General features: G+C 46.8%; 2 protein-coding genes across 3 annotated transcripts in view; one reads left to right on the forward strand and one right to left on the reverse strand.

Moving 5' to 3' along the window:
• The window catches only part of LOC142141621 (uncharacterized), a 939,875-nt gene that overhangs the window by 704,961 nt on the left and 209,065 nt on the right, over nucleotides 1-25,849 (forward strand). The window lies entirely within an intron of this gene.
• The window catches only part of TASL (TLR adaptor interacting with endolysosomal SLC15A4), a 64,200-nt gene that overhangs the window by 10,550 nt on the left and 27,801 nt on the right, over nucleotides 1-25,849 (reverse strand). The window contains exon 1 of one of the 2 annotated variants that reach the window (XM_075198062.1): nucleotides 21,185-21,286. The exons of the other annotated variant lie outside the window; for it this stretch is intronic. The gene's annotated coding sequence lies outside the window, so the exon portion shown is untranslated. Of the gene's footprint in view, nucleotides 1-21,184; nucleotides 21,287-25,849 lie in introns of those variants that run through there. 2 annotated transcript variants of the gene reach the window in all.

Raw genomic sequence — 25,849 nt, forward strand, 5'->3', positions numbered from 1 at the left:
GTCTCAAAACAAAAGTTTTAGATTTCAGAAAGGCTCACTTTGGTCAAATGTTAGTTAGAGGAAGAGGAAGTCAATATAGTTCTCCAAGGAAGTGGCAATTGTTATACGTGCTAAGGAAACTGCATATGAGAATTGTAGACAGATCCAATTCATAGAGAATAAAAAGCATATAAAGCTAGTCTAAAACAGAAAAAGCACTCAATAAAATATGTAGGAAAAACAGTGGCAAAACTTTAAAAACATTAGTAAAAGGAAAAAAACAAAAGTGATGAATAATATGGCTAAAAATTATGATTGTAGTTATGCTGAAGGAGAATTGCACTGTCTAAATAATGTTTTGTTCTGTATTTTACTGTTGAAAGTAGGTTACCTGATGGGGAAGTAGGGAAAGATATACCCTACTGTAGACACAAATATATTTACTACAGAAGAGGTGTTACTTGTATTGACAAAATTAAAAGTTGGTAAGATCATTTGTCCAGAGGGTATACATGCAAAAGTATAAACATAACTTACAGTAGCGCTTGCAGCACCACTGGGCAAACTCTTGAAGACATGCAGAGGCGGATTGGCCATGTAACCTAAAGGGAAAAGTCCTGGTAGGCCGATGGCCTCAGGAGGCCGCCTGGAATCTTTTTAAAAAAAATAAAAATAAATTATGTGTAGTGCCCCCCCCTTTCTGGAGGGGGGGCAGCAGTGTGGTGCTAGGTGGCTGGCACCTCCTCCGGGACCAGCCACTCACCTTAATGTGGCCGCGGATCCCCCTGCTGTTCTGTCTCTCCCTCCTCCTATGTCTGTGGCTGCAGTCTCCATACAGTGGTCACATGGGACGTGTCACATGACAGCTACCATCCCATGTGTGCTGCGAGAGGAATCTGCAGCAGGAACAAGGTAAGTGTGTGACTACTAAAGTGTGTGTGTGTCTGCCTGCTAAAGTGTGTGTAGCTGCTAAAGTGTGTGTGTGTGTCTGCTAAAGTGTGTGTGTGTGACTGCAAACGTGTGTGTGAGAGGGGCTACTAAAGTGTGTGTAGGATAGGAAGGGGGTTGCTAAAGGGTGTGTAGGATAGGAGGGGGTTGCTAAAGGGTGTGTAGGATAGGAGGGGGGGTTGCTAAAGGGTGTGTAGGATAGGAGGGGGTTGCTAAAGGGTGTGTAGGATAGGAGGGGGGGCTGCTAAAGGGAGTGTAAGATAGGCGGGGGGCTGCTAAAGGGTATGTAGGATGGGGGGCTACTAAAGGGTGGAATTTGAGGGTCTTACTATATTGTGTGATGTGAGGGAAGGGAGAGTGGCTGTCTTAATAGTTCATGGGTGGGAGGTTGGGTATTAATTTAATGGTGGAGTTTAGGTTGGGGTTAATTATTTAATGGGTGCTATTATTTGTGGGGTGATGGTGGGGCAATTTCATTTCATTTGGGGCCTATTAAATTAATATGGGGTGAAGGGACATTTAACTTAATGCTGGGGTGGTTTGTGGCTATTAATTGTATGTGGTCCTGAAATTGGGGAGGAGAGCTATTTATTAAATGTGAATATTAATTATTTAATGCCGTGATGTTTGTGGGAAATGGTTAAATTAAAAGTAAATTCTATTAATTTACTGCTGGGGCTGTTTGGAGGGGGGAAATAGGTTTATTTATTAAATATGAATACTATTACTTTGATGTTGGGGTTGGTTGAAGGGAAAAATATATATTTATTAAATGTATATACTATTAATTTAATGTTGTGGCTGGAGGGAGGCCTTATTATTAAATGTGGGTGCTATTGATTAAATTCCAGGAATGGTTGGAGTTTTCTAAATTTCATGTACCCATTTTTTTCCCCAAATAGGGCCTCCAACATTCCAGGATCCAGACAAACAGCAACTGATCCAGCAGCCACAGGTGGTGAAAGTGACAAGAACAGGAAGGAGAGAGCAGGACAGTCTGCCAACTGTCCTGAGTCTGGTGGGGCAGTCCAGAATTTGAGTGACTGTCTTGCTTAGTCAGGATTTGGTGAAACTGAAAGGATAGTTGGGTGGTATGTCCCGCTTCACACTGTGCTGCTCGTTAAGGCAGAGCTGCATGTACCTAACAGTAGTGCAAACAGTTTTGCCTGTGTATTTGTCAAAAATGATAACCTACCTGTCTTAAGTGCACCAGGCCCCCAGAGCCTTATTCCAGCCCTAGCTATACTTTAGTGGTTCTTTCATTGATTCCATTGCCTGCCTTGCATTGGTCCAATTCTCAGATCACTTTGTTGAACATATGGCCAGCCCCCATTGCACTGACAATATCATTAATCCTTCCTCCTTTGCACTTAGTATATCACCAGCAAACCCTTGGAATAGCTCTCTCCTTCACTTATACCATTGTCTGCCAACCCTCCCTGCACTGTTATTAAATCAAACCACCACCACCAATCACAGGGCACATTTAGGACTCATACACAATTGTTACAAAATAAGTGTTTTCTTGCAGATGCTTGAAGCATTTTACCTTTCTCGTGATCGCATTGGATAGCCATTTATTAGAAGGATTATTTTAATGTATTTTTTTACACACACAGTATACATTTATATATATTAAAGAAAGAGATTTGACTGGTAGTTTACAGCTCATGATGACAGGGAAAGATGCAACAGTGCAGTGAGGTGCTTATATGCTGCTGTGGCAGACTGATCAAATAGGATTCTGCCAACAAGTTTCCTAATAGTTAAACGTATTAAACAAAGTCAGATATGCTTCTATGAAGGGAATTTTGGAAGGATGTGGTAGTAGGCAACTAAACAAGTTTGAGCACAGAGGCATAAACCAGTCGCAGATAATGTAAAAGGATTCATCTATTTTTATAGCACAGGACTAACAGCTTTTTCCCTGCTTTGCTTTAGAAATTACCCACTGTGTCTTAAGTCATCACATCCAGGCAGGGGCGGATTGGTCATAGACCTTACCGGGAACTTTACCGGTAGGCCGATGACCTAATGAGGCCGCCTGTCTGTTTTGGTTTTTTTTTTTTAAACAAGTGCTGCGGATCTCCCCCTGTGAGTGGCCTATTCCACAATCACATGGGACGCGCACCATGTGACAGATGCCGTCCCATGTGAGCAGAGAAGCGCAGCTGGAAGCAGCTGACAGGTAAGTGAGCGCGGCAGCAGCGGGCTTATGGCAGGGTCTGTGTGTGTGTGTGTGTGTGTGTGGAGGGGGGGCTGACTCCAGTGTGCGTGTGTGAGCGGAGGCTGATTCTAGCGTGTGTGAGCGGAGGCTGATTCTAGTGTGTGTGAGCGGAGGCTGATTCTAGCGTGTGTGAGAGGAGGCTGATTTTAGTGTGTGTGCGCGCAGCGGCAGGGGGCCTGATTCCTGTGTGTGTGTGTGAGAGCGGCGGGGGGACTGATTCCAGTGTTTGTGTGTGAGCGGAGGGGGTGACTGATTCCAGTCTATGTGTGTGCAGCGGCGGGGGGCTGATTCTAATGTATGTATGAGAGGAAGGGGGGCTGATACCAGTGTGTGTATGTGAGTGGAGGTGGGGCTGATTGCAATGTGTGTGTGAAGGCAGCAGGGGGGGTGGGTGATGGCAATGTGTGTGAAGGCAGCAGCAGGGGGGGGGGTTGATGGCAATGTGTGTGTGAAGGCAGCAGGGGAGGGGATGATGGCAATGTGTGTGTGAAGGCAGCAGCGGGGGGGGGGGCTGATGGCAATGTGTATGTGAAGGCAGCAGCAGGGGGGGGGGTTGATGGCAATGTGTGTGTGAAGGCAGCAGGGGAGGGGATGATGGCAATGTGTGTGTGAAGGCAGAAGCAGGGGGGGGTTGATGGCAATGTGTGTGTGAAGGCAGCAGCAGGGGGGGCTGATGGCAATGTGTATGTGAAGGCAGAAGCAGGGGGGGGGGGCTGATAGCAATGTGTATGTGAAGGCAGCAGCAGGGGGGGGCTGATAGCAATGTGTATGTGAAGGCAGAAGCAGGGGGGGGGGGTTGATGGCAATGTGTGTGTGAAGGCAGCAAGAGGGGGGGCTGATAGCAATGTGTATGTGAAGGCAGAAGCAGGGGGGGGGGGTTGATGGCAATGTGTGTGTGAAGGCAGAAGCAGGGGGGGGGGTTGATGGCAATGTGTGTGTGAAGGCAGCAAGAGGGGGGGCTGATAGCAATGTGTATGTGAAGGCAGAAGCAGGGGGGGGGTTGATGGCAATGTGTGTGTGAAGGCAGCAAGAGGGGGGGCTGATAGCAATGTGTATGTGAAGGCAGAAGCAGGGGGGGGTTGATGGCAATGTGTGTGTGAAGGCAGCAGCAGGGGGGGCTGATGGCAATGTGTATGTGAAGGCAGAAGCAGGGGGGGGGGGCTGATAGCAATGTGTATGTGAAGGCAGCAGCAGGGGGGGGCTGATAGCAATGTGTATGTGAAGGCAGAAGCAGGGGGGGGGGTTGATGGCAATGTGTGTGTGAAGGCAGCAAGAGGGGGGGCTGATAGCAATGTGTATGTGAAGGCAGAAGCAGGGGGGGGGGGTTGATGGCAATGTGTGTGTGAAGGCAGAAGCAGGGGGGGGGGTTGATGGCAATGTGTGTGTGAAGGCAGCAAGAGGGGGGGCTGATAGCAATGTGTATGTGAAGGCAGAAGCAGGGGGGGGGTTGATGGCAATGTGTGTGTGAAGGCAGCAAGAGGGGGGGCTGATAGCAATGTGTATGTGAAGGCAGAAGCAGGGGGGGGGGTTGATGGCAATGTGTGTGTGAAGGCAGCAGCAGGGGGGGGCTGATGGCAGTGTGTATGTGAAGGCAGAAGCAGGGGGGGGGGGTTGTTGGCAATGTGTGTGTGAAGGCAGCAGCAGGGGGGGGGGCTGATAGCAATGTGTATGTGAAGGCAGAAGCAGGGGGGGGGGTTGATGGCAATGTGTGTGTGAAGGCAGCAGCAGGGGGGGGCTGATGGCAGTGTGTATGTGAAGGCAGAAGCAGGGGGGGGGGGTTGTTGGCAATGTGTGTGTGAAGGCAGCAGCAGGGGGGGGGCTGATAGCAATGTGTATGTGAAGGCAGAAGCAGGGGGGGGGGGTTGATGGCAATGTGTGTGTGAAGGCAGAAGCAGGGGGGGGGGGGTTGATGGCAATGTGTGTGTGAAGGCAGCAAGAGGGGGGGCTGATAGCAATGTGTATGTGAAGGCAGAAGCAGGGGGGGGTTGATGGCAATGTGTGTGTGAAGGCAGCAAGAGGGGGGGTTGATGGCAATGTGTGTGTGAAGGCAGAAGCAGGGGGGGTTGATGGCAATGTGTGTGTGAAGGCAGCAGCAGGGGGGGGGGCTGATGGCAATGTGTATGTGAAGGCAGAAGCAGGGGGGAAGGGTTGATGGCAATGTGTGTGTGAAGGCAGAAGCAGGGGGGGGGGGGGTTGATGGCAATGTGTGTGTGAAGGCAGCAAGAGGGGTTGCTGATAGCAATGTGTATGTGAAGGCAGAAGCAGGGGGGGGGGTTGATGGCAATGTGTGTGTGAAGGCAGAAGCAGGGGGGGGGGGGGTTGATGGCAATGTGTGTGTGAAGGCAGCAAGAGGGGTTGCTGATAGCAATGTGTATGTGAAGGCAGAAGCAGGGGGGGGGGTTGATGGCAATGTGTGTGTGTGAAGGCAGAAGCAGGGGGGGGGTTGATGGCAATGTGTGTGTGAAGGCAGCAAGAGGGGGGGCTGATAGCAATGTGTATGTGAAGGCAGAAGCAGGGGGGGGTTGATGGCAATGTGTGTGTGAAGGCAGCAGCAGGGGGGGGGCTGATGGCAGTGTGTATGTGAAGGCAGAAGCAGGGGGGGGGTTGATGGCAATGTGTGTGTGAAGGCAGCAGCAGGGGGGGGGGCTGATAGCAATGTGTATGTGAAGGCAGAAGCAGGGGGGGGGGTTGATGGCAATGTGTGTGTGAAGGCAGAAGCAGGGGGGGGGGTTGATGGCAATGTGTGTGTGAAGGCAGCAAGAGGGGGGGGCTGATAGCAATGTGTATGTGAAGGCAGAAGCAGGGGGGGGGTTGATGGCAATGTGTGTGTGAAGGCAGCAAGAGGGGGGGTTGATGGCAATGTGTGTGTGAAGGCAGAAGCAGGGGGGGTTGATGGCAATGTGTGTGAAGGCAGCAGCAGGGGGGGGGGGCTGATGGCAATGTGTATGTGAAGGCAGAAGCAGGGGGGAAGGGTTGATGGCAATGTGTGTGTGAAGGCAGAAGCAGGGGGGGGGGTTGATGGCAATGTGTGTGTGAAGGCAGAAGCAGGGGGGGGTTGATGGCAATGTGTGTGTGAAGGCAGCAAGAGGGGGGGCTGATAGCAATGTGTATGTGAAGGCAGAAGCAGGGGGGGGTTGATGGCAATGTGTGTGTGAAGGCAGAAGCAGGGGGGGTTGATGGCAATGTGTGTGTGAAGGCAGCAGCAGGGGAGGGGATGATGGCAATGTGTATGTGAAGGCAGAAGCAGGGGGGAAGGGTTGATGGCAATGTGTGTGTGAAGGCAGCAGCAGGGGAGGGGATGATGGCAATGTGTATGTGAAGGCAGCAGCAGGGGGGGGCTGATGGCAATGTGTATGTGAAGGCAGAAGCAGGGGGGGGGGGGTTGATGGCAATGTGTATGTGAAGGCAGCAGCAGGGGGGGGACTGATAGCAATGTGTATGTGAAGGCAGAAGCAGGGGGGGGGGGGTTGATGGCAATGTGTGTGTGAAGGCAGCAGCAGGGGAGGGGATGATGGCAATGTGTATGTGAAGGCAGAAGCAGGGGGGGGGTTGATGGTAATGTGTGTGTGAAGGCAGCAAGAGGGGGGCTGATGGCAGTGTGTATGTGAAGGCAGAAGCAGGGGGGGGGGGGTTGATGGCAATGTGTATGTGAAGGCAGCAGCAGGGGGGGGGGGCTGATAGCAATGTGTATGTGAAGGCAGAAGCAGGGGGGGGGGGGGGGGTTGATGGCAATGTGTGTGTGAAGGCAGCAGCAGGGGAGGGGATGATGGCAATGTGTATGTGAAGGCAGAAGCAGGGGGGGGGGGTTGATGGCAATGTGTATGTGAAGGCAGCAAGAGGGGGGGCTGATGGCAGTGTGTATGTGAAGGCAGAAGCAGGGGGGGGTGATGGCAATGTGTGTGTGAAGGCAGAAGCAGGGGGGGGGTTGATGGCAATGTGTATGTGAAGGCAGCAAGAGGGGGGCTGATGGCAGTGTGTATGTGAAGGCAGAAGCAGGGGGGGGGGTTGATGGCAATGTGTATGTGAAGGCAGCAGCAGGGGGGGGGGCTGATAGCAATGTGTATGTGAAGGCAGAAGCAGGGGGGGGGGGGGTTGATGGCAATGTGTGTGTGAAGGCAGCAGGGGAGGGGATGATGGCAATGTGTGTGTGAAGGCAGCAGCGGGGGGGGGGGCTGATGGCAATGTGTATGTGAAGGCAGAAGCAGGGGGGGGGGTTGATGGCAATGTGTGTGTGTGTGAAGGCAGCAGCACAGGGGGGGGTTTGATAGCAATGTGTGTGTGAAGGCAGCAGCAGGGGGGGGGGCTGATAGCAATGTGTATGTGAAGGCAGAAGCAGGGGGGGGGGGGTTGATGGCAATGTGTGTGTGAAGGCAGCAGCAGGGGAGGGGATGATGGCAATGTGTATGTGAAGGCAGAAGCAGGGGGGGGGTTGATGGCAATGTGTATGTGAAGGCAGCAAGAGGGGGGGCTGATGGCAGTGTGTATGTGAAGGCAGAAGCAGGGGGGGGGTGATGGCAATGTGTGTGTGAAGGCAGCAGCAGGGGGGGGCTGATAGCAATGTGTATGTGAAGGCAGAAGCAGGGGGGGGGTTGATGGCAATGTGTATGTGAAGGCAGAAGCAGGGGGGAAGGGTTGATGGCAATGTGTGTGTGAAGGCAGAAGCAGGGGGGGGGGGTTGATGGCAATGTGTGTGTGAAGGCAGCAGCAGGGGAGGGGGTGATGGCAATGTGTATGTGAAGGCAGAAGCAGGGGGGGGGGGGTTGATGGCAATGTGTGTTTGAAGGCAGCAGCAGGGGGGGGGGGCTGATGGCAATGTGTATGTGAAGGCAGAAGCAGGGGGGGGGTTGATGGCAATGTGTGTGTGAAGGCAGCAGCAGGGGAGGGGATGATGGCAATGTGTATGTGAAGGCAGAAGCAGGGGGGAAGGGTTGATGGCAATGTGTGTGTGAAGGCAGCAGCAGGGGAGGGGATGATGGCAATGTGTATGTGAAGGCAGAAGCAGGGGGGGGGGGGGTTTGATGGCAATGTGTGTGTGAAGGCAGCAGCAGGGGGGGGGGCTGATGGCAATGTGTATGTGAAGGCAGAAGCAGGGGGAAGGGTTGATGGCAATGTGTGTGTGAAGGCAGCAGCAGGGGTGTCACGGGCACTAGGAGTCTTTACCCAGGGATCACCAGATGGTAGGCTTACCAGAGCAATGTAGATGGTAATAGAGTACTCTGGTAGCTGGGTGATCACGGAACATGAAATGATGGCCGATGAGATGCTCAGAAAAGTCTATGACTAGCAACACTGGTAATAATGAGGTAATAATACACAAGGAACTGTATGGACAAGGACACGTGAAGGTAGTCAGTGGTCTGCGATAGCAAGTTGTACCACTGCTATAGTGAGGAGGAATGTCCAACAGAAACAAGGAGGTGATGAGAGTCAGCGGTCTGCGGGTAGCAAGTTGTACCGCTGTCTGAGTGAAGGAATGGAATCCAAGTGGAGGTATCCAGGTAGTCAGTGGTCTGCGGTAGCAAGTTGTACCACTGCTATGTGAGAGGATGATGGAACAGGTGATACCGGAAACAGGGATCAGTGGTCTGACATCAGCAAGTTGTACCACTGAATATATATGTGAGGAGGTGCACAGGGGGAGACTGCAACACAGGATATACACAGGCACCTTATACACGATCCACAGTAATATGCACAATGTAGATATATATATGGATATAAATGACTGAGCAGGTCTGCAATCTAGAAAGTCTCTTGAAGTAGTCCAGCACAATGATAACACAGTCAATGATGGCAATAGACTCAGCGGATAGCAGACTCCAGAGAGAACCAAACACAGTCCAGCAAGATATGCAATACACAGCACAGTCAATGAGAAGTATGCATACCGTGGTTCAGCAGTAGCAGTCAGATGGGATTGCAGCGGTACCTGAGCGGCTGGAGACCGACTGGATAGGAAGTCCCTGGATAGGTGAGGCAGCGGTCTAGCAGGTGCAGCGCACAGGTGAGTAGACCGACAGGGACACGAATCCACAGGAGTCAGCAACACGTGGAACTGGACTCATAGGAAACCCAGGAGAATGGAGATGATCCAGCAGAGGGTAGTAGATGAGATACAAATCCAATGCTGACAGGAGGGTAGAGACCAGTGGAACACGTGAAGGCGTGGAGAGTGGATCAGCAGGAGATGGACGATAGCGCTGACCACAGCGGCAGGACTCAGCGGCACACGGAGGTAACCAGTAGCAACCACAGGAACCAACAGCGATGGGAAACAGGAGTGCAGCGCAGGGCAGGAGCTGTAGATCACGAAGTGTAGCAGATGGTAATGAAAGCGGCAGTCTCGAGGAAGCCACAGCAAAGATGAGATGAGACTGTAGTGCACGGAGGCAGCGGATAGTAATCAGCTGGCAGTCACGATGTTGAACACAGGCGAGTTGCAAGCAGGAGACTGTAGTGCACAGAGGCAGCGGATAGTAGGCGGCTGGCAGTCACGATGATGAACACAGGTGAGTTGCAAGCAGGAGGCTGTAGTGCACGGAGGCAGCGGATAGTAGTCAGCTGGCCGTCACGATGATGAACACAGGCGAGTTGCCAGCAGGAGCCTGTAGTGCACGGAGGCAGCGGATAGAAATCAGCAAACAGACTTGATGAGAAGCAGGTGAGTGAAGTAATAGCTGGAGTGCACGGAGGCAGCGGATAGCAATGAGCAAACAGTCACATTGATATAAAATAACGTTGAAGTGGTTTAGAAGACTGTAGTGCACGGAGGCAGCGGATAGGAATCAGCAACAGTCACGATGATACAGTTGATGGTAGAAGTGGTATGGGAACCACAGTAGTAGAAGTGGTATGGGAACCACAGGAATCAGCAGCGCTGAATACACGAGGAATACAGGAACACCTTCAGAGACTCATGAGGAATGAGACTCCAAGATCAGGCAACGTGGTGTTGACCACAGGTGCTTAATATAGGGAGGTTGCCTGATCTGCCAATTGAGTTAAAGGGGTATACACTGAAGTATAGAAAAGGGCTGCGCATGCGCAGACCCTCAGGATGGTGGACGACCACGGTTCCTAAATGTCCGGAAAGAGGCACTCACGGTCCGGTGAGTGACAGTACCCCCCCTTTTAAAGGTGGGCACAGAACGCCTGGAACCGGGCTTGTCCGGATTTTTGGAGTAAAACTTCTTCAAAAGGGCAGGAGCATTAAGATCTTCAGCTTTGATCCAAGAGCGCTCCTCAGGACCAAAGCCCTTCCAATGAACGAGGAAGTGGAGGACTCCTCGCGAAATTTTTGCATCTAGTACCTCGGTAATCTCAAAATCCTCCTCCTGATGAACTTGAACTGGCTGCGGAGCTGAGGGAGGAGTTGAAAAACGGTTGATAATAAGAGGTTTGAGCAAAGATACATGGAAGGCATTAGAAATCCGAAGACTCTTAGGAAGAAGGAGTTTCACACATACTGGATTGATAACTTGAATGATCCTATATGGACCAATAAAACGAGGGGCGAATTTCATGGATGGAACCTTCAAACGAATATTTTTTGTGGATAACCAGACACGATCTCCAATTTTTAGTGGTGGAATAGCCCGCCTCTTCTTATCAGCGAAAGATTTATATTTGACAGATGTCTTCTTTAAACAGGTTCTGACCTGAGACCAGATATTTTTAAAGGTCTGACAAACAGTTTCCACCGCAGGCACTTGGGTGGGCGGGAGGGCAGGAAATTCCGGAAAAGACGGATGGTGACCGTAGACCACAAAAAATGGAGTTTTGGATGATGACTCATGGTACATGTTGTTATGGGCGAACTCAGCCCAAGGGAGTAACTCTACCCAGTTGTCTTGATTGGCTGATGAAAATATCCTTATAAAAGTCTCAAGATCTTGATTGACACGTTCGGTTTGTCCATTGGATTGCGGATGGTAAGAAGATGAGAGTGCTAATCGTATGCCCAAGGTTTTACAAAGGGCTCGCCAGAATCTGGACACGAATTGTACTCCTCTATCAGACACAATCTCAGATGGACATCCATGGATACGGAAGATCTCTTTAATGAAATGTTCAGCCAGGATAGACGAGGAAGGCAAACCAGACAGAGGGATGAAATGAGCCATCTTCGAAAATCTGTCCACTACCACCCAAATAGTGTTATGGTTCTTACTAGGTGGTAAGTCAGTAACGAAATCCATACTAATATGGGTCCATGGTTTGGACGGAATGGGTAGTGGTCGCAGCAACCCTGCTGGGGTTCTGCGGGAGGATTTGAATTGCGAACATAATTCACAGGAAGCAATGAACTCTTTGACGTCTCTCCTCATTGAAGGCCACCAGTAACTTCGAGAGAGGATCTCAAAAGTCTTGTGTTCACCGGCGTGTCCAGAAAAAACGAGAAGCATGGAACCACGAAAGGATTTTCCTCCTTAGAGTAGGAGGCACGAGAGTCTTCCCAAATGGTAGCGTTTTGGTGGATGAAGCAGCCAGTGAGATACATTTGGGGTCAAGAATGGTATGGTTAGAAACCTCTTCTATATCAGAGGACGTAACAAAGGCTCTAGATAAGGCATCAGCTTTTTTGTTCTTGGCAGCTGGTTTGAAGGTAATTATTAATTCAAAACGGGAAAAGAAAAGAGACCATCTTGCTTGACGAGGGTTCAAGCATTGGGCAGACTGGAGATATGACAAGTTCTTATGATCCGTGAAGATCGTCACCGGATGGCGAGCCCCCTCCAACAAGTATCTCCATTCCTCTAATGCGGCTTTGATAGCCAGTAATTCCTTGTCTCCGATGGTATAATTCTTCTCTGCGGGTAGGAGACCCCGAGAATAGAAGGCACAAGGGTGGAATTTTTGCTGTTCCGAGCGTTGGGAGAGAATAGCTCCTAAGCCCACATTAGAGGCATCTACTTCCAGGAAGAAGGGGAGTGTCACATCAGGCTGACGAAGGATTGGAGCCGAAGAGAAGGACTCTTTTAATGTCTGAAAGGCTTGAATAGCCTCAGTTGACCATTGCTTAGGATTAGCCCCTTTTCGAGTCAGGGCCACAATAGGAGATGCAATGGAAGAAAAGTCTTGAATGAAGCGTCTATAGTAATTGGCAAAACCTAAAAAACGCTGGATCGCACGAAGAGTAGTTGGCTGGGGCCAATGTAGTACAGCATTTACTTTGTCAGGATCCATCTTCAGACCAACTCCGGAAACAATATACCCCAAGAATGGAATCTGGGGTAATTCGAATGAACATTTTTCTAATTTACAGAACAATGAATTTTTCCGTAGCCTGGAGAGGACTTCTGCCACATGTTGGTGGTGAGAAGGCAGGTCCTGTGAAAAAATCAATATGTCGTCCAGGTAGACGACGACACATACATATAATAAGTCCCGAAAAATCTCATTGATGAAGCCCTGAAAAACAGCGGGGGCATTACATAGCCCGAAAGGCATTACCAGATATTCGTAATGCCCGTCTCTGGTGTTAAACGCTGTCTTCCATTCGTCACCGGAACGGATTCTGATTAAATTGTAGGCACCACGAAGATCCAACTTAGTAAAAATACGGGCTCCCTTGATGCGGTCAAATAGCTCAGTGATCAACGGAATGGGATACCGATTCTTGATAGTAATGGCATTGAGTCCACGAAAATCTATACAAGGGCGTAATGATCCATCCTTCTTTTTGACAAAGAAGAACCCAGCTCCAGCGGGCGAGGTGGAAGGTCGAATGAACCCACGCTGGAGGTTCTCCCGTATATATTCAGATGTAGCTTGAGTTTCAGGTAACGAGAGTGGATAGACCCGGCCCCTGGGAGGAGTCTTGCCAGGAAGAAGATCAATCGGACAATCCCAAGAACGATGAGGAGGAAGACGTTCAGACTGAGCTTTATCAAAAACATCGGTAAATGAAGCATATTGAGGAGGGAGTCCCGGTGAAATAGCTGAGATGGAAGCTTGCTGTACCTTGAGAGGAATGACTTGGGAAAGGCAATGATGGTGACATTCAGACCCCCAAGACGTGACTTGAGGGGTGCGCCAGTCAATCTGGGGAGAGTGACACTGAAGCCATGGAAGGCCTAGGACAATCGGACTTGTCGTCACAGGAAGAATTAAAAACGATATCTCTTCATGATGCAGAGCACCAATCTGAAGGGTTACTGGAGACGTACTCTGGGTGATGAGACCGTTGATGAGACGTGATCCATCGATAGCCGTCACAGTAATGGGAGTTTTTAAGGTAATCACTGGTAGAGACCATTGATTTACTAACGATTTGGAAATAAAATTTCCTGCTGCTCCGGAATCAATCAATGCCTGTGACTCAAAGGTTTTGGTAGCAAAGGAAATAGTCACATCAAAAGCGCAGACTTTAGATTTCATAGACGATGGAGAGGACTCCAGGGACCCTAACTTCACCTCTCCAGAACTAGTTAGGGCCTGGCATTTCCCGATCTCTTAGGGCAGGAGCTGAGGACATGAGTGGAATCAGCACAATAGATACAGAGTCTATTCTTGACTCTTCGTTTCCTCTCCTCAGAAGATAACTTGGAACGTCCTATCTCCATGGGAATCACAGCGGGTGACACTGGACGAAATTGAGGGTTAGAGCGAAGAGGTGCTTTAGCAGAAGTCGTTTTCTCAGCCTCTCTTTCACGAAATCTCATATCAACACGATGGCATAGAGAGATCAAATCTTCAAGTGACGAAGGAAGCTCTTGAGTAGTCAGTGCATCTTTAATTTTATCGGAAAGCCCCTGCCAGAAGGCGGCAACTAGGGCTTCAGTGTTCCACTGAAGTTCAGAGGCTAAGATCCTAAATTGAATGACGTACTGGCCTACAGTATGAGATCCTTGTCGCAGACGGAGGATGCTGGAAGCAGCGGAGGTCACACGACCTGGTTCATCGAACACACTTCGAAATGTAGAAATAAATTTGGCACTATCTTGTAATATTGGATCGTTCCTCTCCCACAGGGGGGAGGCCCAAGCCAGGGCTTGTCCTGAAAACAAAGAGATAAGATAGGCCACTCTGGAACGATGGGTAGAAAAATTTTGAGGTTGGAGCTCAAAATGGACTGAACATTGGTTAAGGAAACCCCTACAAGTTTTGGGGTCTCCATCGTACTTTGACGGAGTAGGCAGGTGAAGCGTGGAAGCTGTAGACACCTGGGATGGCAATGGGGAAACGGAGGAAAGCACAGGAGCTTCAGTAGTAGCTGTCACAGTCTGTCCAGATGTTCCTTGGGAGGTTAATGACTGATAACACTGAAGTAACAGCTGTTGGCGGGCATCCTGTTGCTCCACACGGCTAACCAGATGTTGCAGCATCTCTTTGGCGGTAGGTTCCGCATCTGGGTCTGTCATGGCCTGATCTTACTGTCACGGGCACTAGGAGTCTTTACCCAGGGATCACCAGATGGTAGGCTTACCAGAGCAATGTAGATGGTAATAGAGTACTCTGGTAGCTGGGTGATCACGGAACATGAAATGATGGCCGATGAGATGCTCAGAAAAGTCTATGACTAGCAACACTGGTAATAATGAGGTAATAATACACAAGGAACTGTATGGACAAGGACACGTGAAGGTAGTCAGTGGTCTGCGATAGCAAGTTGTACCACTGCTATAGTGAGGAGGAATGTCCAACAGAAACAAGGAGGTGATGAGAGTCAGCGGTCTGCGGGTAGCAAGTTGTACCGCTGTCTGAGTGAAGGAATGGAATCCAAGTGGAGGTATCCAGGTAGTCAGTGGTCTGCGGTAGCAAGTTGTACCACTGCTATGTGAGAGGATGATGGAACAGGTGACACCGGAAACAGGGATCAGTGGTCTGACATCAGCAAGTTGTACCACTGAATATATATGTGAGGAGGTGCACAGGGGGAGACTGCAACACAGGATATACACAGGCACCTTATACACGATCCACAGTAATATGCACAATGTAGATATATATATGGATATAAATGACTGAGCAGGTCTGCAATCTAGAAAGTCTCTTGAAGTAGTCCAGCACAATGATAACACAGTCAATGATGGCAATAGACTCAGCGGATAGCAGACTCCAGAGAGAACCAAACACAGTCCAGCAAGATATGCAATACACAGCACAGTCAATGAGAAGTATGCATACCGTGGTTCAGCAGTAGCAGTCAGATGGGATTGCAGCGGTACCTGAGCGGCTGGAGACCGACTGGATAGGAAGTCCCTGGATAGGTGAGGCAGCGGTCTAGCAGGTGCAGCGCACAGGTGAGTAGACCGACAGGGACACGAATCCACAGGAGTCAGCAACACGTGGAACTGGACTCATAGGAAACCCAGGAGAATGGAGATGATCCAGCAGAGGGTAGTAGATGAGATACAAATCCAATGCTGACAGGAGGGTAGAGACCAGTGGAACACGTGAAGGCGTGGAGAGTGGATCAGCAGGAGATGGACAATAGCGCTGACCACAGCGGCAGGACTCAGCGGCACACGGAGGTAACCAGTAGCAACCACAGGAACCAACAGCGATGGGAAACAGGAGTGCAGCGCAGGGCAGGAGCTGTAGATCACGAAGTGTAGCAGATGGTAATGAAAGCGGCAGTCTCGAGGAAGCCACAGCAAAGATGAGATGAGACTGTAGTGCACGGAGGCAGCGGATAGTAATCAGCTGGCAGTCACGATGTTGAACACAGGCGAGTTGCAAGCAGGAGACTGTAGTGCACAGAGGCAGCGGATAGTAGGCGGCTGGCAGTCACGATGATGAACACAGGTGAGTTGCAAGCAGGAGGCTGTAGTGCACGGAGGCAGCGGATAGTAGTCAGCTGGCCGTCACGATGATGAACACAGGCGAGTTGCCAGCAGGAGCCTGTAGTGCACGGAGGCAGCGGATAGAAATCAGCAAACAGACTTGATGAGAAGCAGGTGAGTGAAGTAATAGCTGGAGTGCACGGAGGCAGCGGATAGCAATGAGCAAACAGTCACATTGATATAAAATAACGTTGAAGTGGTTTAGAAGACTGTAGTGCACGGAGGCAGCGGATAGGAATCAGCAACAGTCACGATGATACAGTTGATGGTAGAAGTGGTATGGGAACCACAGTAGTAGAAGTGGTATGGGAACCACAGGAATCAGCAGCGCTGAATACACGAGGAATACAGGAACACCTTCAGAGACTCATGAGGAATGAGACTCCAAGATCAGGCAACGTGGTGTTGACCACAGGTGCTTAATATAGGGAGGTTGCCTGATCTGCCAATTGAGTTAAAGGGGTATACACTGAAGTATAGAAAAGGGCTGCGCATGCGCAGACCCTCAGGATGGTGGACGACCACGGTTCCTAAATGTCCGGGAAGAGGCACTCACGGTCCGGTGAGTGACAAGGGGGAAGGGTTGATGGCAATGTGTGTGTGAAGGCAGCAGCAGGGGAGGGGATGATGGCAATGTGTATGTGAAGGCAGAAGCAGGGGGGGGGTTGATGGCAATGTGTGTGTGAAGGCAGCAGCAGGGGGGGGGGCTGATGGCAATGTGTATGTGAAGGCAGAAGCAGGGGGGAAGGGTTGATGGCAATGTGTGTGTGAAGGCAGAAGCAGGGGGGGGGGTTGATGGCAATGTGTGTGTGTGAAGGCAGCAGCAGGGGAGGGGATGATGGCAATGTGTGTGTGAAGGCAACAGCAGGGGGGGGGCTGATGGCAATGTGTATGTGAAGGCAGAAGCAGGGGGGGGGGGTTGATGGCAATGTGTATGTGAAGGCAGAAGCAGGGGGGGTTGATGGCAATGTGTGTGTGAAGGCAGCAGCAGGGGGGGGGGGTTAAGGCAATGTGTATGTGAAGGCAGAAGCAGGGGGGGGGGTTGATGGCAATGTGTGTGCGAAGGCAGAAGCAGGGGGGGTTGATGGCAATGTGTGTGTGAAGGCAGCGGGGGGGGGGGGGTTGATGGCAATGTGTGTGTGTGAAGGCAGCAGGGGGGAATGATGGCAATGTGTGTGTGTGAAGGCAGCAGCAGGGAGGGTTTGATAGCAATGTGTGTGTGAAGGCAGCAGGGGAGGGGATGATGGCAATGTGTATGTGAAGGCAGCAGGGGGGGGCTGATGGTGATGTGTGTGTGATGGCAAAGGGGGCCTGTGGCAATTGTGTGTGTTGGCAAAGGGGGCTTGTGGAAATGGTGTTGGCAAAGGGAGCTTGTGGCAATGGTGTGTGTTGGCAAAGGGAGCTTGTGGCAATGTAATATAGGTGTGAGGTAGGTGGTGGCTAATTAATGGGTGCTATTTGGTTTGTGGATTGATGGTGGGGCAATTTAATAGCGGGACTATTTAAGATGGGATGATTTTGGGGGCTATTGAATGTGGGGGTGAGTTTGGGAAGAGGGCTATTTATTAAATATGAATTATTTAATGCCGGCATGGTCGTGGGAAATGGTTATATTTATTAAATGTAAATGCTGTTGATTTATTGCTGGGGCTGTTTGGAGGGAGGGAAATATGTTTAGTAATTAAATGTGAATTCTAGCATTTAATGTTGGGGCTGGAGGGAAGCCTATTTATTAAATGTGGGTGCTTTTGATTTAAACCGGAGCTGGTTGGAGTTTTCTAAATTTTATGTACTATTTTTTTTCCAAATAGGGCCCCCAGCATTCCAGGATCCAGACAAGCAGCAACTGATCAAGAGACACCAGCAACCACAGGTAGGGAAAGCATCAAGAACAGGTAGGAGAGAGCAGGACAGTCTGCCAACTGTATTTTTCTATATTGGCAGTTCCTCTGCAACATGTTATTAAATAAACATGAATATGTTTCAGCGGGACAGTCCTGATTTAGGGCTCTGTCCCATGAGTGGGAATGTTGGGACAACAGTGGTATGAGCAATATTCAGCCCTCTGATGGCATAATCAACTTTGTATTAACCCCGCCTCTTTTTGTGTTTGCCCTGCCTACACTTGACTTGGTCCCGCCCACATGAGGCCACTTCCAGATTTTTTTCCAGAGCCACTTTATGTTCCCAATCCGCCCCTGCATCCAGGTTTTCCTAAATGTTACTACAACCGAATTCCAGTAGTTCTAAATCCCACCCACTGTTGTGTTGGCCCCACTTACAGTTGATTTGGACCCACCCACATGAGGCCACTTCAAGAACTTTTTTCAGGGCCACTTTAAGTTCCCAATCCGCCCCTGAAGACATGTATAACTCCAGGTGACTGGAGAATGGCAAATGTAGTTCCACTATGCAAAAAACGTGTAAGGAACAAACTTATAACTATAATCTCACAACAATAATTAGCAAAATTAATAGTTCCAGTTTATTTGTTCCTAGAAGATCATGGCAATCAATCTAGTGGATGTTTGACTCAGTAACTAAAGTAATAGATCAATATCTCATAATAAATTAATTCAAAAACTGAAAATCCTTGGATTCGACAAAACGATAGTGGAATGGATAAAGTTTTGAATAAAGGACAGGAAACAACCTGTAGTTAAAAGTGTAAGCTAAGAAAACGGTATCATAACCAGAGAGCCTTGGTTATTAGCCCTGTGTTCTGTTTTGTTTAAAGTATTCTTTAGTGATATTATAGTACTTGTTGTCTACAAGGCAAGATGTGTCTTTTTGAAGATGATACAGAGATGTGTAACAGTGTTGGAACTCTAGGAGAGATAAAACAGGGTTTTATAGTGCTTTAGAGAACATAGAGGAATGTTTAAAGTAAGGAATCTTACATTTAATACATCAAAATGTAAAATAAAGGAAGTGGGACACAACAATCCAAAAGCAGAACACAAAATGAAAGGTAATGTTATGTCGACAACAGAGGAAATGAACCTTGAAGTTCTAGTTTGAGATCATGCAAAAGGTAAATAACCAGTGTTGTCAAGCATTGGGAAAAGCCAGTAGAATTCTTGGTTATATAGGAAGTGGTATTAATAGCAAAAAGAAGGAGGTTATATTGCTACTTTGCAAGTCACTGGAAAGACCTCGCCTTAAGTACTTAGTACAGTTCTAGATGTTCAATCTCTAAAAACACATTAAAAACAAACAAATAAAATCAGAGAACTGCTAAATTGGTGCATTGGCTGCATAACAATACATATCGGGAAGGACTTCAAGAACTGAAGAGGAACAGCTTAGAATAAAGAAGGGGTGGAAGTGATTTAATAGAAACTTTCAAATATGTCAAAAGTATTAAAACAGTTCAGGAAGCTAGTATTTTTAAAAATAAGAGTATTTATAGAAGTGGTCAAAGTGGGATTTTAGAAGTGCCGGTATGGAAAATTTTAATTAATGGCCAGGGACAAGGGACAGATAAACATCTATTAAATTACTATAAAAAGAGCATAACATTTTTACAACTCAAAATGTACATTGAAATGAGTGATTTCATTTAAAGATGGAAATAAGTGTGCTCTTATGAAGCAGTGGTGGATACAGTACAGCGGGACACTTACTATTCATGGTGATAGGATCACACAGAGTGTGACTCACATGAATGACTTCTGAGGGACGGCATTGCCCCTCCGCTCCCTCTGGGGTCAAGGTTCGTTTAGGGATTCAAAATGCAGTAATTACCAGGTAAACTACTTGGCAGATCTTGCAACATTAATATTATAAGGAGCTGCTTCTAATATGATAACACAGCTAATCCTTATTGCAGGGGACATCTGCAGGCACAGCACAATGTGGTTGGACCTCAGGCAATCTCTTAATGCCATTAATAACATGCATACAAAGACCGGAACAGCAGGTGATTGTTGTAAAACGAAGGGCTGAAATTCATAGGAAAGCTCATTAAGCACCTCAGTAGACATGGGGAGCAGAGCGCTTTCAGGACGCCATCTCCTAGACAACAGCCTCCACTACCAGTCACCAAGGCTCATGAGAAACTACGTCTCAAAATCACATCACTAGAAAATTGAGACACACATTTTGATTTGATAGTACTTGATCAGATACATTTAAATCAGATTGTAAGTTAAAAATTATTGTTTCAAACACACTACAATTTTGAATACAAACACATTTTCAATGCATGAGCAACGTAGTACAGTTGTATCATCGAAATTTAATCACATGGTTATATTATGCAAACTTCTGTCTCTTTCAATATGATTGCTTAAGGTATGAAAATATGAAAACTTTACACCAAAAACAGCTTAGTTCTCAATCAATTTAGTAATCTTCATTGGATCCTATTGAATCACTTGTCATCTACACACTTGTTGATTCTTTCCTACTTAATAACACAATGTGATTAAATGATTAGATTATAATGTGTGAGGACACTGACTTTGCCATGTGATAGAAAAATGAAATGCTTATCTGATCATGAATGAACTTATTCTGTTGAAAATAAAGTGATAATTTTGTCCATAATATCCACACTATATCAACAATAGATATAATATATATCTGTAATATATATGTGTATATATATATATATATATATATATATATATATATATATATATATAGTAATAATCTTGAGAAAATCATATGTAACGAAGAAATAAATGAAATAATAAGAAAGTTAACTAGAACAGGGGAATGAATGGGAAACATTTTTTCATCTTAAACTGAAATGAATGTCAATTAAATGACAAATAACAAAATTATTGAAACAAGGCTGTAGTTAAAATGCAGTGTTGCATTATAAATACTTGTAAATTATTTTGCACAACATTCATAATGGGCTCATCTATATTTCATGAAGGTTGCAAAACAGATTCACTCCTGCTTCCCTTGCACCTACTTTCATCTGTGTGTACACGTATTACAACTGGTACTATTGTTCATATTTGTGTACACTGCTCGGAAAAATATCAGAAATGTAATTTTTTTTGACTTGCACATTGTGCATTGAATGTAAGTTGTTTTTAGTATTCTGTTAAATGTTGAGGGATCTGAAAATGTTCTTAAAATGGTCTGATGAATCAACTACACATTTACCCCATATTGTATTAAAAAGTATTTATTTAGTATGCAAAACACAGTGCAATCCTAAAAATGTTAATGCAAAATTTCAATTCCTGCTCTCTTATAAACTATCCCCCATAATATTTCTTACCTGGAGAATTCAGGTTAATGTTCCAAGAAAAAGATGCTAGAAAACAATGATTTAATGTCCGGCTCCCTGCAGAACCACACGTTCGAACCAGAAGCTGGGAGTTGTCTCTCTGTAGCACTTATGAAAACTTTTACAGCACACACACAATGTACTGAAATGTGGTTCTCTACTTCCTCTTTTTCTCAATGGGTTATTGCTAGCACAAGCTTATCTATACAATACATTCAGGGACATGTATGAAAACTGGTGTACAGGACAATACATGGTAGCAAATGACATATTTGCTTTTATTTTTAAAACTACAATAGAACATATGAATGGTTGCTATGTGTCATACTGTAGTTCCCTGTGCACCAGTATTAATTCAGTGTAACAAGTGCATGCAATTAGAAGCCATTTGACTGGTAGTTTAGGGATATTAGGGTTAAGATTCCCTAATCTTAACCCTAATATCACTAACACCCCTAATCCCTAAAATAGTACTTGTCATAAATGATAGGCGTCTCCGGCCATCGCCGCCTTTAAAGGGCAGTCGTGCTTGAGGATGACGTAATTTTCGGAGCCGGCAAGACAGCGAGTCGTCATCTGAAGACATCTGCATTCTGGTAAGTACTTCTTTTGGCAGGTCGCCCTCCTCTTTAGTTGGAGTCCTCGTGTCGTCATGTCTTCTGTCGGGGTAGTCAGTACCGTCTTACTGACTACCAGGGCCGCCATCAGGGGGGTACAGGGGGTACCCTTGTACTGGGCCCGGACTCACCAGGGGACCCGGCGGCGCACTCTTACCAGGGGGCCCGCTATCTTCAGCTTGGCTGTCACAATATATATATATATAGATATATATATATATATATATATATATATGTATAGATATATATATATATATGTGTGTGTAAAAAGTGATTATATATATATATATATATATATATATATATATATATTAAGGATGAGCGGGCTCGGATTCCGCTAATCCGAGCCCACCCGAACAGTGCGGATCCGACGGGATCCGAGCACTGTTCGGGTACTTCCGGCCGCCAAAGGAATCCGAAACGAGGCTATGACATCCAAGTCTCACGTCGGATCTCGCGATACTCGGATGTCATAAATACTCACCTTGCGGCCGCCATCTTTATTTCGCCTGACATCAGGGAAGAGGGAGGGTGTGTAGGGTAGTGGTGCTCCTGCGTGATCAGTGCTCTGTCCTTGCTGAGTCCAGTGGTGCTTTATGCCTGTGTCCAGTGCTCTGTTCTTGCTGAGTCCAGTGGTGCTTTTGTCCTGTGCTCTGTCCTGCTGAGTCCAGTGGTGCTTTTGTCCTGTGCTCTGTCCTGCTGAGTCCAGTGGTGCTTTTGTCCTGTGCTCTGTCCTGCTGAGTCCAGTGGTGCTTTGGCCAGTGTCTGTCCTGCTGAGTCCAGTGGTGCTTTAGTCCTGTGCTTTGTTGTGCTAAGTCCATACAAATTTTATAATTATTAAAATCTCTTAAAAATTACTAAAAAAAAAATATTTTACAAATTATACAAAATGAATAAAAAAAAATTAATATTTAAGCAGTTCTAAAGAATAGGTACTGCAATCTATATTACATTTACTACGTTCATTGTTTAAGCAGTTCCAGAGAATAGGTACTGCAATCTATATTACATTTAATACGTTCATTGTTTAAGCAGTTCCAGAGAATAGGTACTGCAATCTATATTACAAGAGAAAGTGAGGGAGGAGCTGGTAAACCATTGCGATTCCACCAAGCATGTAGCTCTTGTGGATGAAGCCCTTTGTACGCTTTGATGATATATTGTGGCCCCGGTACCAAATTGGGTACCGGGGCCACTCCACTACGCAGTCCAGATAGATGCGTATCAACTACATTCAGTGTTGGGGCAAATCCAAAATTAATGAAAATGACCTGTCATCGTCAAAAACAAGAAGTATTGACGCGCTCAAACTACACCCTGTACATGCTGCAGAGGATGTAGGAGCAGGCAGCTGTGCAGTGGAATTCAGACCAGTTGAGGGTGATATATTGTGGCGTACCGGGCCCACTCCACTACGCAGTCCAGAAAGCTACCTCGGTGCAACGTTTTGGACTAAAAAGAATATTGTGAGGTATGAGGTGTTCAGAATAGACTGCCAATGAGTGGAAATGATTGTTATTGAATTTTATTGAGGTTTTTAGCGCTTTTTAAAAAATAAATCAGAACCCAAAACCCTAAATCAGAACCAAAACCTTTCGTCAGGTGTTTTGGCAAAACAAATCAGAACCCAAAACCTCAAGCTAATCAGAACCCAAAACCCAAAACACTAAAAGTGCCCGGTGCACACCCCTAATATATATATATATATATTCGGGCCCCCCTTAACTTACCTTTCAATCGCCTAAGTCTGATCCCCTTCATGGAAGAGAGGATCAGGGAGGGAGCCGGATCGTGACCACAAAAGGTAAGTTTTTTTTGTTTGTTTTTTCCTACAGGATTTTTTTTTTCATTGCCTTGGGCCCCCCTTTCCCCCTGGGCCCCAAGGCACCTGTCCATTGTGCCCAGTCGGAAAGATGGCCCTGGTTCATGGGGAGGGGGGGCATCGGGGGGGGGGGGGGGAGGTGGCCCTGCCTGCATTATTGTACTGGGCCGCACAATTTCTGATGACGGCCCTGCTGACTACCACCACCAAACTATACATTCATACACTAATACAATGTAATACTACACCTAAAAAATTAACATCCCTGCCCTTTTCATATTAGGATGGCTCCATTCTTCATTGTACTCCATATTATACATAACATTATACCACAATTTTATTAAACCACTTCCTCCTTTATGCTAATGGAGAAAACGTGTGCTTGGTTAAGTTACTGTCACAATAAAATTTCACTTAGATTACACATTATGTAGAGCTCTCAGCATGCTGAAAAGTGATATGTCATCATTCAGGTTAAGTCCTCATGAATAAATAGCGGGCCAGGCATCTGTTTGCGTATGCAAAAAAACTTCTGTACCCTATCCTCAGGATATATATAAATAGCTGTGCAGCCACTTAAACGTAACCTATCTACCTTTGCCTAACTGATGAGCTGACCACCTCTCAACCTAATGTTGGCTATGCCAAGCCCCATTACTCTTTTATTGCAGGACTGACTAACTCACTTCTTCATTCTTGCAGCCCTGAAGAATGTCTGTGCAAACACTGTCCTAAATAATGTTACTTCAAAACCTGACCAGCCTACTTTTACGAGACTACACATAATCATTTCCAATTTCACAGACATTACTGGTCGCTAGTCACCATCCTCCTTACAGTAAACTGCCGTGTTTTTTGAAGCAAGCTTAATGACTGCAAGAAGTAGATACCTGACTGCATACCCATGCTCTCTCATATCCAGTAGAAAAAATGTCTATAGCCCTCACTTGGGGCGCTCTGGGGTATAACCCCCTAGCCTATGTGAAAGCTATTCAGGTCTCCCAGTGTGTGAAATAGGTGGTCCACATATTCCGAGCCAATTAGGGACGAATTAACTCAACACTCCTATGATCACTAACTCCCAGATGTGAGCAGAGCATCTGCAAGTGTGAGGGGTCACATCTGTCTGTGAAGACAAGGTGGGAAAGTAAAGAAGTTGAACCAAGAAGCGCATCTGCTAGAACAACATTAACTCAAGTAATGTGATTTGCCTTATCCCCTTATTCAGCTACTAACCTTTTACCAATATATCTTGCAATGAATCAACCGCTGAAGATGATCTATTAACATTCCAAACATTTACCAGCTCATTGTCAGCCTAGAACACCTGCTGGCTATTCACTAGCAAACTTCTCCATAGCTCTATTGCCACTGCCACAGTAAACACATATAATAGCACCATGGTGCAAGTCAAGCTTAGTTTATACTCTGTAACCATTCCTCACCCCACCATATTTACTGCAAACTTTTTTTGACATTTTTTGGCCCAAACACCAACTGTCTTTTTGTTTTGTATACATATATGGGCGTTTATATTACCATGCAGCTGGTACCATATACAATATGGGATATACCGAGCTCGGACTTATTGCCAAGCATCTGGTACCATATATAATGTGGGATATAACGAGCGCGGGCTTGTTTTTTCTCCAAACACCTACAGCTCTTGCTACATCCTGGAATAACTGCTACTTTACATGTCGTCTCCCCTCTTTCTTCTTCTATCTATATATATATATATATATATTGTGGCAAGGAGGCATATTTGTCACAGTTCCCATTTCCCCTATAAGAAAATAGCTAGTCTGCAGCAGCAGGCTCCAGAGAGGGATACATTTTCCCTGGGATCCTCTTTCAGCACATCCACACACAGGTGTTCCACAATATCTTTTTTTTGCAACGTTATTTGTTCAGGTGCAAATTTGGACCCTTTGGTTGGAATTGCTCCTAACTCTAAATGAAACCCATTCTGAGCAATAAAGATAAAAAAATACAGGGAACTGTCTGAAAATATTACATTAACCTAATATTGTATGGGTAATCAATAGAAAATGAGCTTGCTCCGTCCATTGCACGCACCAACCTGATTTTTTTTGCCTATTTGTTAGACCAAGGAGTCTATTTAACCAGACCCCTACTTAAGAAGATTTTCTATTGCTGCTTATTGTAGTAGTAGGAAATTTTTTATTGTGCAATTCAACAAAGTATCTCCACGGC

The sequence above is a fragment of the Mixophyes fleayi genome, chromosome 2, assembly GCF_038048845.1.
Source record: "Mixophyes fleayi isolate aMixFle1 chromosome 2, aMixFle1.hap1, whole genome shotgun sequence".
Taxonomy (NCBI): Eukaryota; Metazoa; Chordata; class Amphibia; order Anura; family Limnodynastidae; genus Mixophyes; species Mixophyes fleayi.